The 13,583-nt window shown below is 42.0% G+C and overlaps 1 pseudogene; it reads left to right on the top strand.

Annotated features, from left to right (window-relative positions):
* The first annotated feature begins 3,103 nt into the window (after positions 1-3,103).
* On the top strand, positions 3,104-3,485 carry LOC129631788 (glutaredoxin-1-like; annotated as a pseudogene).
* Positions 3,486-13,583: the final 10,098 nt, after the last annotated feature.

Genomic DNA, 13,583 nt, shown 5'->3' with positions numbered 1-13,583 from the left:
TGCAAAACTTACCTGCTTAGAGATATTTGAGGACTTCCCTGGTGGTCCAGTAACTAAGACTCCATGCTTCCAATGCAGTGGGCCCAGATTCCATTCCTGGATGGGAAACTAAATTCTACTTGCCACAACTAAGAGTCATTGCAGCAAAATAAATAATAAATAAGTATTTATTTTTTAAAAATACATAAATAACAGGTAGAATACCTAAATTTACAGACTTGAGTTTTAACAGGGTTAGACTTAGAACATAGGAGGAAAAATCCCCAAATTAAGAAGAATGTCGATTTTCAGATCCTGTGAGCAGCACTCAGACAGTAAAATTTCTTCCTCCTCACATACCATCTACCCTGTGTCCTGCGCTAGCAACAAGATCTTTTCTGTGTCTCTAGACATCTATATCATATTTCTATGGCTGCTTGTGCTGATTGAAAACAAACAAACAAAAAAAAACAGGACACTTGTGAGGCTTACAAGCAGAGGGGGAGAGGGTGCCGGTCAGAGTAATTAGTGAGCTACACTTTTATAATAAAAGGAGAAGTGGGGAGCGGGGGAGTGTCCTTATCTCTCTCTTCTGCTTCCTCTTCTTGAGTTGTTGTTCAGTTGCTCAAGTTGTGTCCAACTCTTTGCAAGCCCATGGACTGCAGCACACCAGCCTCCCATGTCCTTCCCATCTCCTGGAGCTTGCTCAAACTCACGTCCATTGAGTCAGTGACGCCATCCAACCATCTCATCCTCTGCCCCCTTCTCCGCCTGCCTTCAATCTTTCCCAGCATCAGGGTCTTTTCTAATGAGTCACTTCTTTGCATCAGGTGGCCAAACTATTGAAACTTCAGCTTCAGTCCTTCCAATGAATATTCGAGGTTGATCTGCTTTAGGATTGACTGGTTTGATCTCCTTGCCGTCCTAGGGACTCTCAAGAGTCTTCTCCAACACTATCACTCAAAAGCATCAATTCTTCAACACTCAGCCTTTTTTATGGCCCAACTCTCACATCTATACATGACTACCGGAAAAAATGACTACTGGAAAAACCATAGCTTTGTGGGCAAAGTAATGTCTCTGCTTTTAAATATGCTGTCTAGGTTGGTTATACTTTTTCTTCTAAGGAGCAAGTGTCTTTTAATTTCATGGCTGCAGTCACCTTGTGCAGTGATTTAGGAGCCTAAGAAAATAAAGTCTTTCACTGTTTCCATTGTTTCCCCATCTATTTGCCATGAAGTGATGGGACTGGATTCCATGATCTTAGTTTTTTGAATGTTGAATTTTGAGCCAGCTTTTCCACTCTCCTCTTTCACTTCAGTTCCTCTTCACTTTCTGCCATAAGGGTGGTGTCATCTGCATATCTGAGGTTATTGATATTTCTCCCAGTAATCTTGATTCCAGCTGGTGCTTCATCCAGCCTAGCATTTGGATTGATGTACTCTGAAGCTAAGTTAAATAAGCAGAGTGACAATATACAGCCTTGACGTACTTCTTTGTACTCCATTCCCGATTTGGAACTAGTCCATTGTTCCATGTTTGGTTCTAACTGTTGCTTCTTGACCTGCATAGAGGTTTCTCGGGAAGCAGGTGAGGTGGTCTGGTATTCCCATCTCTTTAAGAATTTTCCAAAATTTGTTGTGATCCACACAGTAAAAGGCTGTAGCGTAGTCAGTGACGCAGATGTTTTTCTGACATTCTCTTGCTTTTTGGATGTTAGAAATTTGATCTCTGGTTCCTCTGCCTTTACTAAATCCAGTTTGAACGTCTGGAAGTTCTTGGTTCGTGTACTGTTGAAGCCTAGCTTGGAGAATTTTGAGCATTACTTTGCTAGCATCAACACTATGAAAAGGCAAAAAGATACGACACTGAAAGATGAACTCCCCAGCTTGGTAGAGGCCCAGTGTGCTACTGGAGGAAAGCAGAGAAATAGCTCCAAAAGGTGTGAAGAGGCTGAGCCAAAGCAAAAACAACGCCCAGTTTGGATGTCTCTGGTGGTGGAAGTAAAGTCCGAAGTTGCAAAGAATGTGTTGTGTAGGAACCTGGAATGTTAGGTCCATGAATCAAGGTAAATTGGAAGTGGTCAAACAGGACATGGCAAGAGTGAACATCAACTTTCTAGGAATCAGTGACCTAAAATGGACCAGAATGGGTGAATTTAATTCAGATGATCATTATATTTACTACTGTGGGCAAGAATCCCTTAGAAGAAATGGAGTAGCTATCATAGTCAACAAAAGAGTCCAAAATGCAGTACTTGGATGCAATCTCAAAAACTACAGAATGATCTCTGTTCATTTCCAAGGCAAACCATTCAATATCACAGTAATCCAAGTCTATGCCCCAGCCACTAATGCCAAAGAAGCTGAAGTTGAACAGTTCTATGAAGAGCTACAGATTTCATAGAACTAATACCAAAAAAAGATGTCCTTTCCATCATAGGGGACTGGAATGCAAAAGTAGGAAGCCAAGAGATACCTGGAGTAACAGGCAAGTTTGGCCTTGGAGTACAGAATGAAGCAGGGCAAAGCTAACGATTTTGTTAAGAGAACATACTGGTCATAGCAAACACCTGTCAACTACAAAGTGGCATTAACCAAGAGCACTGCCAGTGACTGAACAATAAAGGCGTTTGCCGTCTGCCCCTACGGAGAGTGAACCCCATGATCTTATAGCTGTTGCCCTTCAACAGCTGTGGAGTGAGGCACTCCACGCTCCAGGGCTTCTGGTGAGATGGGTCTTTAGACAGTTGGATTTTTTTTTTTTTTAATGTTTTTAGGAACAGATTTTATGGTCTCAATCATTGCCTCTCCTCCTATCTAGAGAAGGAGATGTCACCCTTTATGGTGACATCATATCCTCATGACCAACAAAAAAACCTCTTGTAAAATAAGTGCTTCATGGTATTGAATTTCCCATTCACCAAAAACTTATATATTGACCTTCCCCACTGCCGCTTTGAAGCAGTCTCTCAGAGCTATCTGAGATGCTGCCTCCCGGGCTACAGTCCTCATTTTGCCCTCATTTTGTTTGGTGTCATCCTAAAATGTTCTCTCTAAGAAAGCAAAGGTTTTAGAAATTATCACTGGTATTTATGCTCACCAATCTATAAAATGGTAATATGAAAGTCAGTTCTTGGCAGTTAAGGTGCCCTCCTGGGAAAGGCAGCATGGCTCAAGCATTCATGAACAGCAAGATCCAGTCTGGGAAGGTGGTCGTGTTCATCAAGCCCACCTGCCCCTACTGCAGAAGGACTCAGGAGCTCCTCAGTCAACTGCCCTTCAAACAAGGGCTTTTGGAATTTGTTGGTATCCAAATCTTGTATCTCATTGGTGCCATCGGTGACACCACTGAGATACAAGATTACTTGCAACAGCTCACAGGAGCCAGAACGGTACCTCGGGTCTTCATCGGTAGAGTGCATAGGTGGATGCACTGATCTAGTAAATATTCATGAGCGAGGGGAACTGTTGACACGGATAAAGCAATTTGGAGCTTTGCGATAATTACAGAGCAGATTCAGGCTGATATCCCCCTTGAAGACTGGATGGCATTGCTGATAATGACAGCAGTTCCTGGAGGATGGACCTGGGGCAACTTTACCCAGTTACTGCATCTGTTTACTTAAAATTCTGAACTATGTTAACCTCAATAAAAAGGGACGGGCACTTTGGGAGGCCAAAAACAGCTTCTTTTGACTCACGATTAAAAATGGACCAACTTACCGAAGGGGTGGGGGGGGGGGGGGGAGTCAATTCTTGGTTACTTAAGGAAGGTACGAAGTGTGTTTTCAGTAAAGAAGCTATGAGGAATGCAACTGCATTTTGTGAAGGGAAAAGGAAGTGAGCCTGACTTACAGGTTGTTTTTTAGGATGGAAGAACAAAGTAATGGGTACAGAAAGTAATCAGGTTTGTGAACAGCGAACCATGAGAAGTGAGTTTTGTACATGGTTTAAAATAAGTGTAAAATAAATTTAATTAAGTTTGCCTTTTAAATAAAGTAGAACTTATTTAGCTTTGAATTTTGCTTTTCCGTCTGTTGCAAAACTTGAATTTAGCTTTTCTATCTGTTAAGATGATACCTTTTCTTCAGATGGTGAACTGCCTTTGATAACAGATTTAAATTTCTTTATCTCTTAAGTGATCTGTTCTGAAATCTTTTATTGTTACTTTAGCTATATGAAAAGCTATTGTTTCACAATGACCTATAATCCTATGTGGCTGAGTGTTCTAAACCTTTTTGATATTTGTTGACAAAACTTCCTAAGTCATTGTAATGAAGAACTTGATTTCTATGTAACTTTGGGATGCTTCAGAGGGCCCTCAAACATCCCAAAGAGAGATATTACACTAATTAGGCTCGTTTTCTATACAGAATGACATGGGAAGTATTATCAAGTGAGTAATAAGTCTTGGCTTATATTGTATGGTAAATGTTACTAATATAGATATCGTAGAAACCATACGGTGCTCCTAAAATTCTGATATGTTTGGGGAAAATGTTGTCAGGCATTATTCTAATTACTATCTCAAAATATTGTCATAGCACTAATCAAGTTTTGCAAAAATACTTGCTCTTCAAGAAGATGTACAGAAAGGACTTTCGGATAAATACCACTTTCTGAACTGGGTAAGGATTCTAATGGAAAACCTGATGACTTCATAAAGCTTAACAGAAGGACTGATGAATATGCTTATAGCTTCTATGCTTTGTATCTGAAAAATTGCTGGTTAGAATATGTGTTTTCCAGGTGTAAGGGGAAAAAAACCTTCCCCTGAAACTAATTATGACAGCAATTTGGGAAAATTATATTTTATACACAAATTGAAACATTTATCTTTTCTATCTGAACCCTTCTAGAATGCAAAAGTAGGAAGTCAAAAAACACCTGCAGTAACAGGCAAATTTGGCCTTGGAATACAGAATGAAGCAGGGCAAAGGCTTCTGCCAAGAGAACACACTGGTCATAGCAAACACCGCATTCCAACAACCCAAGAGAAGAGTCTACACATGGACATCACAAGATGGTCAACACCAAAGTCAGATTGATTATATCCTTTGCAGCCAAAGATGGAGAAGTTCTATACAGTCAGCAAAAACAAGACCGGCAGTGGACTACGGATCAGATCATGAACTCCTTATTACCAAATTCAGACTGAAATTGAATAAAATAGGGAAAATCACTTGACCATTCAGGTATGACCTAAATCAAATCCCTTATGACTATACAGTAGAAGTGAGAAATAGATTTAAGGGACTGGATCTGACAGACATAGTGCCTGATGAAGTACAGACGGGGGTTCGTGACATTGTAGAGGAGACAGGAATCAAGACCATCCCCAAGAAAAAGAAGTGCAAAAAAGCAAACTGGCTGTCTGAGGAGGCCTTAGAAATAGCTGTGAAAAGAAGAGAAGTGAAAAGCAAAAGAAAAAAGGAAAGACATACCAATTTGAATGCAGAGTTCCAAAGAATGGCAAGGAGAAATAAGCAAGACTTCTTCAGTGATCAGTGCAAAGAAATAGAGGAAAACAATAGAATGGGAAAAAATAGAGATCTCTTCAAGAAAATTAGAGGTACCAAGGGAACATTTCATGCAAAGATGGGCTCAGTAAAGGACAGAAATGGTATGGACCTAACAGAAGGAGAAGATATTAAGAAGACGTGGCAAGAATACATAAAAGAACTGTACAAAAAAGATCTTCACGACCCAGATAATCACAAAGGTGTGATCACTTACACTCAGCTAGAGCCAGACATTCTGGAATGTGAAGTTGGGTGGGCCTTAGGAAGCATTACTAGGACCAAACCTAGTAGAGGCGATGGAATTCCAGTTGAGCTATTTCAAATCCTAAAAGATGATGCTGTGAAAGTGCTGCACTCAATATGTCAGCAAATTTGGAAAACTCAGCAGTGGCCACAGGACTGGAAAAGGTCCATTTTCATTCCAATCCCAAAGAAAGGTAATGCCAAAGAAGCCTCAAATTATGGCACAATTGCACTCATCTCACACCCTAGTAAAGTAGTGCTCAAAATTCTCCAAGCCGGACTTCAGCAATACGTGAACCGGGAACTTCCAGATGTTCAAGCTGGTTTTAGAGAAGGCAGAGGAACCAGAGATCAAATAGCCAACATCTGCTGGATCATCGAAAAAGAAAGAGAGTTCCAGAAAAACATCTATTTCTGCTTTATTAACTCTGCGAAAGACTTTGACTGTGTGGATCACAGTAAACTGTGGAAAATTCTGAAAGAGATGGGAATACCAGACCACCTGACTTGCTTCTTGAGAAACCTGTATGCAGGTAAGGAAGCAACAGTTAGAACTGGACATGGAACAACAGACTGCTTCCGAATAGGAAAAGGAGTATGTCAAGGCTGTATATTGTCACCCTGCTTATTTAACTTCTATGCAGAGTACATCATGAGAAACGCTGGACTGGAAAGCACAAGCTGGAATCAAGATTGCTGGGAGAAATATCAATAACCTCAGATATGCAGATGACACCACCCTTATGGCAGAAAGTGAAGAAGAACTAAAGAGCCTCTTGATGAAAGTGAAAGAGGAGAAGGAAAAAGTTGGCTTAAAGTTCAACATTCAGAAAACTAAGATCATGGAATCCAGTCCCATCACTTCATGGCAAAGAGATGGGGAAACAGTGGAAACAGTGTCTGACTTTATTTTTCTGGGCTCCAAAATCACTGTGGATGCTGACTGCAGCCATGAAATTAAAAGACGCTTGCTTCTTGGAAGGAAAGCTATGACCAATCTAGACAGAATATTAAGAAGCAGAGACATTACTTTGCCAACAAAGGTCCGTCTAGTCAAGTCTATGGTTTTTCCAATAGTCATGTATGGATGTGAGAGTTGGACTATTAAGAAAGCTGAGAGGTGAAGAATTAATGCTTTTGAACTGTGGTGTTGGAGAAGACTCTTGAGAATCCCTTGGCCTGCAAGGAGATCTAACCAGCCCATTCTAAAGGAGATCAGTCCTGGGTGTTCATTGGAGGGACTGATGTTGAAGCTGAAACTCCAATAATTTGGCCACCTGATGTGGAGAGCTGACTCATTTTAAAAGACCCTGATGGTGGGAAAGATTGAGGACAGGAGGAGAAGGGGACTACAGAGGATGAGATGGTTGGAAGGCATCACCGACTCAATGGACATGGGTTTGGGTGGACTCTGGGAGTTGGTGATGGACAAGGAGGCTTGGCATGATGCGGTTTTTTGGGTCAGAAAGAGTCGGACACGAATGAGCCACTGAACTGAACTGAACCCTTCAGAGATTGGACACTCTTAGTTTCCAAAACTTTATCAGATAAGTTAGGAAGGTTATCTCACTAACAGGTACAGAACTGTCAAGGAATTTTTGGAAACCTTGAGATGGGAGTAATTCATGTAAATCTGTGATAAGCCTGTGGCTCGACTTTCCTCGCTTGAAAGATTTATTTTAAAAGTTCAGTTGAGACTCTATACAAATCTCAGCAATTCATGTTGAAGTTTGACAGAAAACTACAAAATTATGTAAAGCAATTATCCTTCAATTAAAAAATAAATATTTTTTTTTTAGAAAGTCTCAAAAAGGCAAAAAAATCTATAATCAATTATGGTTATATAAATCATCAGGCCAAGTTTATTGAGACCAGTCCTGTATCACAAGCAAGTCTTAATTTGGTTATATTTTGTAAAAATGATGGTGATTTTAGGGAGAAAAAGATGTTTCAATGAATGTTAAATCCCAATTTGTTAATGGAGGTCTGTATCTAGTAAGACTCATTTCCTGGATAGTTCTTTGCTGTTAGGGTACATTAATGTAAATTTTAATTAAATTATTAAGGACACTCTAGGTTTGTCTCTGAAGCTTATCTCAGTAATCTCTCTTTGGATGAAGATCAGATGCCTCATGAACGACCTGCAACCAAGACTGGAAAAAGACTTAATTTGAGAAACTATCTCAAACCTGGATGGAAGGACCTTTTTATAGGTACTCTTAACTACTTCATGTACGGTGAAATTGAAGGGAAATTGACTCTTAGATTAATTCTCACTTCCAAAGGCCCCTAAACTGGACTAGTCTATAGAGAGGTCTGCTGACCTCAAACTCACCTTAAAGCAATGCTCAAACAGAGGAAACTGCACTACACTAGGATGAGAGGACAACGGCATCAGAAGCAGACAGCTTGCCCAAGATGCTTACCTGACTCGTATGATCATTTATAATGTTTTCATGATCCCTTGGAGCTGTGCGTATCAGTCAAATGTTTTCTATCATAGGTACAATTCTATGCTAGTTAAAAACTCAATCCAATTGTTGGGTTGTGGCCAATTATCTGTGTCTAGTACTTCTGGGTTACCTTGGTGGAGTTCTGTTCTCCAGGGCTCTGATTGGATACCACCTAGGAAATGTATTTTAGATGAGAGTTCAGTCCTCTTCTGTCTATTCATGATATTGCTAGATAGGATCCTCTCACCTGGCCAGTTAATAATACCTGCTCTGAGGTTGGCCATAGATTTAAGTTTTCTCTTAAGGTCATTCAAACTCAAATTTCTCTTAAGGTCATTCAAAATCAGAGTGATGAGCTAAGTCTCAAAATTAACCTCTCATCTATTAAAAGGAAAACTCTGACAATTATGTCATGTATCTGTATGGTTAACACAAGGCTATGGTTATTTAAGTTTAAAAGCTCCTGTATGTTAGGAACAATTAAATCATACTAAAAATGATCAGCTTAGTAATATTATGAGACACAACCAGGTGTTTATGAAATATGCTTATTATTACACTTAGAGAGAGTGATTGGTGTGGAACTCAGTGGATTTGTGGCACTAATTTATGGCCTTGACATCTACAGGGATGCATACAAAGGTGTAGCCTGGGATTCCCATGAATTTAAGTTCATACACATTAACAAATTAGAGGTAACCCCAACCAAACCTACAATTGGTATGATCCCAATGGGTCAAAAGATCTGTATTCTACTGGTATGACCATGTAGCACCTATTTTCTTTGTGTGTGTGTGTACCTTCAATGAGACTGGAGGATGTAATTTGCCATATTGAAGCCTTGACAACTTACATAAGCTTTAAATGATAGTAACTAGGCTATTAACCTATTGTATTCTGAGATCTCTATGAGGAGAAAGACCATGCTGCACAACTCCAAGGCTCTCGACACCTTACAGCATCTCAGGGAGATACAAGTGCTGCAATTCAAAGTGAATGCTATAATTTCATACCTGATAAATCCTTTAATGTAACACATTTGGTGAACCATATGAAAAATCAGATTTCTGCTTTAAGTGACCATTCCCCAGTCTTGACGATCTTTTAAAAAACTGGTTTGGTGTGGGAAGCTCATGGCTAAATTATTTACTTTTAATTCCACTAATGTTATTAGCTATGCTTTTGAAATGTGGTGTTGGAGAAGACTCGAGAGTCCCTTGGACTGCAAGGAGATCCAGCCAGTCCATTCCGAAGGAGATCAGCCCTGGGATTTCTTTGGAAGGAATGATGCTAAAGCTGAAACTCCAGTACTTTGGCCACCTCATGTGAAGAGTTGACTCGTTGGAAAAGACTCTGATGCTGGGAGGGATTGGGGGCAGGAGGAGTAGGGGACGACAGAGGATGAGATGGCTGGATGGCATCACTGACTCCATGGATGTGAGTCTGAGTGAACTCCGGGAGTTGGTGATGGACAGGGAGTCCTGGCATGCTGCGATTCATGGGGTTGCAAAGAGTCGGACTCAACTGAGCGACTGAACTGAACTGAAGATAATATAACAACAATGTATCCTGCTTGAGGACATGTTTCTCCTTCTTGAGAACCTTCTGATTAATCCTGTCATCTTGAAATGTAAATTCTGGGCATGGGTCTGATAAGACCTTTACAACCTTGAGACATTCTTTTGACTTACTGTAATAACTAATTAAGAAAGTATATAGCTCCCTTGCTAAGACTAGCGAGGGGGGGCATTCTCCATCCCCCTTCTGATGTCTATGTCAGAAGCTTTCTCTGTCCCATTTCATACTTGAATAAAACTCTGCTACACAAAAGCTCTTGAGTGATCAAGCCTGGTCCCTGGTCCCAAAGCTATACCTTCTTCGGAGATCATGAATCTGACATTATTCACCGTAAGCTATCATCTCTATGTACATTACAAGAGGTTTCCAACCACTATTAATGTTGTGCTTTCCTCTCTGCCCTGAAATCTCATCTCTGTTCTCACTTTTGATACATTCCCGTCCATTTGGGGGGTTTGTTTTGTTTCCAAAACAAGTATCTCAAACTAAAATATATGATGTATGAAAAGAGCACACCTAACATTGTTCTCAATGGTGAAAGACTGAAAACTTTTCCTCTGAGATCAGGAAGAAGGCAAGGATGCACACTCTGCATCACTGTTCAACAAAGGACTGAAACCCCTAACCAGAGCAATTAGACAAGAAAAAGAAATCAAAGCTTCCCAACGTGAAAAATTAGAAAGTTACCTTCTTTCCTAGAAGACAAGGTCTTTTATGTATAAACTGTAGATTCCACACAGACACAAAAAAACCCCCTGCCACATCAAACAGCAGATTTAGCAAACTTGCAGGATACAAAAGTCAACGTGCAAATCAGGTGCATTTCTATACACAATGAACAATGTTAAAAGAAAATCACATAACAATTTCATTTACTATTGTATTAAAAATGGGTGAAATATTTAGGAATAATTCACCAAGGAGGTGAAACATATACACTGAAAACTACTTAACCATTTCTAAAAGAAATCCAAAATAAACAAATAAATCTAGTAGTCATAGACTGGAAATCTCAGTACTCTATATTTCCAAGTTACTCAGAGTGTTTCACAGATTTAATGAATTCATTATGAAACTTACAATAGAAATGCTTGCAGAAATAGAAAAAACTTGCCAGAAGTCATAAAGAATCTCAAGGGGACCACAAACTGCAAAAATACTCTTCCATAAGTACAAAGATGCAAGAAGAAGGCCACCCTTTTTAAAATTTCAAGCCATATCACGATATAATCCAGATGGTGTAGTACTGGCATAAACACGGATTTATACACCAAGGGAACAGAAGAGAATGTTCAGAAACAACCATTTGCATATATTTAAAATCTAATGACAAGGATGCTAAGAAAACCCAGTGGAAAAAAGACAGTTGCCATAACAAATGGTGAATCTCTGAGTTAAACAATGAAGAGGAAACTTCACCTGCATCAAAAGTAAAAACATCTCTGTGCCAAACCACAAAATGAACACCGTGAAAAGACAAAATCTGAAGAATGAAGGCAATGAAAATGAATTTCCAGCTCTCAGAGATTTAGATTCATGTCACAGATTCAAACAGATGATGGAATAGTACACCCTCTATCACTGATACCTGATTCTGAACTTTCCATCCCATTTCCAATCAAGATTTTGAAGTCAGTGACTCACTCACTTAACTTCAATTACTTTAGAACAAATTTCTCTTTTTAGGTCTACTTCCAGATTTTACCAGGTACTGTGCATGTTAATACCTGACTTCCACCCACAGCTTCTTAATCCTGATTGACAGAGAGCAGACTGCACATCCAGAAGGACCCGAGGCAATCCCTGCTGCCCAACAGCACTGAGACCCCTTCTCAAGCCTGTGGGTGTGAAGCCCTGCCCAGGATGGCGCCCTCCACACAAGGTCCAGGCCACTGGGTCATGGGGAGATGGGATCCAAGTGGAGACGACAGGCCCTGAGGGAAGTTCCCTGGTGAGTGTGCATGTACGGGTGTCAGGAAGGATACTTCAGAGTCAGACATGACTAGTAAGTCCAAAGAAGGGATTTCAGGAAGGACAGACTGAGAATCAACTGAGAGTATGATTTTACCTGAGAAAGAGCCATTCCTGTTTTCTTTCCTTTTTTCCTCCTCTTCCCAGCTTCTTCCTCAGACAATATAAGTTTTTAGAAGTTGATCTTGCAAGTTTGGAAAACAGGCTGCTTAAGGCTTAGAATCAACATCCCCCCCTTCGTTTGCCACAACCACAAAAACAGGAAGACCTCACTGTGTGGAACAGTCCTTTGGTGTCCACTGCCTCGGGTGGGATGCTGTTTCTGCCCTCCTATTTCTTCCCTCACACCTGTCCTGCCCCACTCTGCAACTTGTTTCTCCTCTTGCTGCTCTTCTCCCCACGCCCACCCTTCTAATTGTCCTAAATATCTATACATCTGTCTCTTTGTCCAACTCTGCTCCCTCTCTGCCTTCTTGTCACACCCCTTCTCTCCCTGTTACACTCCCACTCTGGGGCACTCCAGGTGTCTAGGCTTACTTCCTTCTCTTCTCTTCTAGTCAACACCTATCCTTGTTTCTCTCCTAGGATCACCCCTGTCAGCCATCCTACCGCAGACGCAGGGCCCCTGTCTCCTTGTCTCCAATTCCTGGAGACTCCATGCCTTTGTCCGTTATTCTTTCACCCACCCGCTACTTTAAGGGCTAACTCTATTTCATTTTACCATCCCTTTGCAACTGCCTCAGCCATCCTGGGCGACCCCGTCGGTTCTCTCATTGTTTTCCACTTCTGACTTTGCCTTTCACTCTCAGTCACTGCTTCTTCTGATCCCCCTCGTCCACGTATCTACAAAAATGATGAGTAAATGAAACGCCCGCCTATCAAAAGAGCACATTTTCCAAAGAGACGGACTCGTGACGGATAAACACTGGGTGTCACACGTCGAGCCCAGGGGTGAGGAAAAGGGACTGACCAGGAAGGGAGGCCTGCGGGGCAGAATGATGGGCCTCAGGAGAGGCGAGGGCAGAGAGGCTGGGAGCGAAGGGGGTCTCCGGCCGGGCGGGCTCTCCAGAATCGCAGGACAGGGGAGAGGACGCGGCTTCTCCGGGAGCGGGGCTGTCGACGCGACCTCCAGGGGCCGACAGGGTGAGGCGGTGGAGGTGGGCGTGCCCGAATCCCCCTCGCGCCCGGGGACTTTACAAGGCACAGGCGTAGGTACTAATGGTTAAGTTTTAAGCAGGAAAATATCCCGAAAGGTGGTGTCTCCGGAGCCGAAGGCCGAAAAGCAAAAGGCAAGGACAAGCCTCAGAGCGATCTCGAATACTGGACCTGTAACCGCGGCCTCTGGGTTTATTTGGGGCGGACGGCGGGGTATTGGGATATTACTTTCGCAGAACCAGCGGGACGCAGAAGATGGGCGTGGCGACGGCTGGTTGGACGGCTAAGCGCGCAGCACCCGTTTACACTAGGAGAAAAAAAACTCAAGTGCCCCAGGGCGACCTTCTCTCGTGGCCTTCCGCTTCCGCAGGAAACTGCGCAGGCGTGGATTCCGAGGCGGAACTTCCGGGTCGTGGGTTGGGCGGATCGCTGCATGTGAGGGGCGGGGCGAGGAGCATCCCGGTCTACAGCGAGAGCAAGGCGGGGCAAGGTGCAGGGAGGTGTTTAAGACGATGAGATGGCTGGATGGCATCACTGACTCGATGGACGTGAGTCTGGGTGAACTCCGGGAGTTGGTGATGGACAGGGAGTCCTGGCGTGCTGCGATTCATGGGGTCGCAAAGAATCGGACACGACTGAACGACTGAACTGAACTGAAATGAACTGATGCCCCATAAATT

This window comes from Bubalus kerabau, chromosome 17 (genome assembly GCF_029407905.1).
Source record: "Bubalus kerabau isolate K-KA32 ecotype Philippines breed swamp buffalo chromosome 17, PCC_UOA_SB_1v2, whole genome shotgun sequence".
NCBI classification, from domain to species: domain Eukaryota; kingdom Metazoa; phylum Chordata; class Mammalia; order Artiodactyla; family Bovidae; genus Bubalus; species Bubalus kerabau.
The sequence above is the reverse complement of the archived record's forward strand: the minus strand, read 5'-3'. Positions and strand labels throughout refer to the sequence as shown.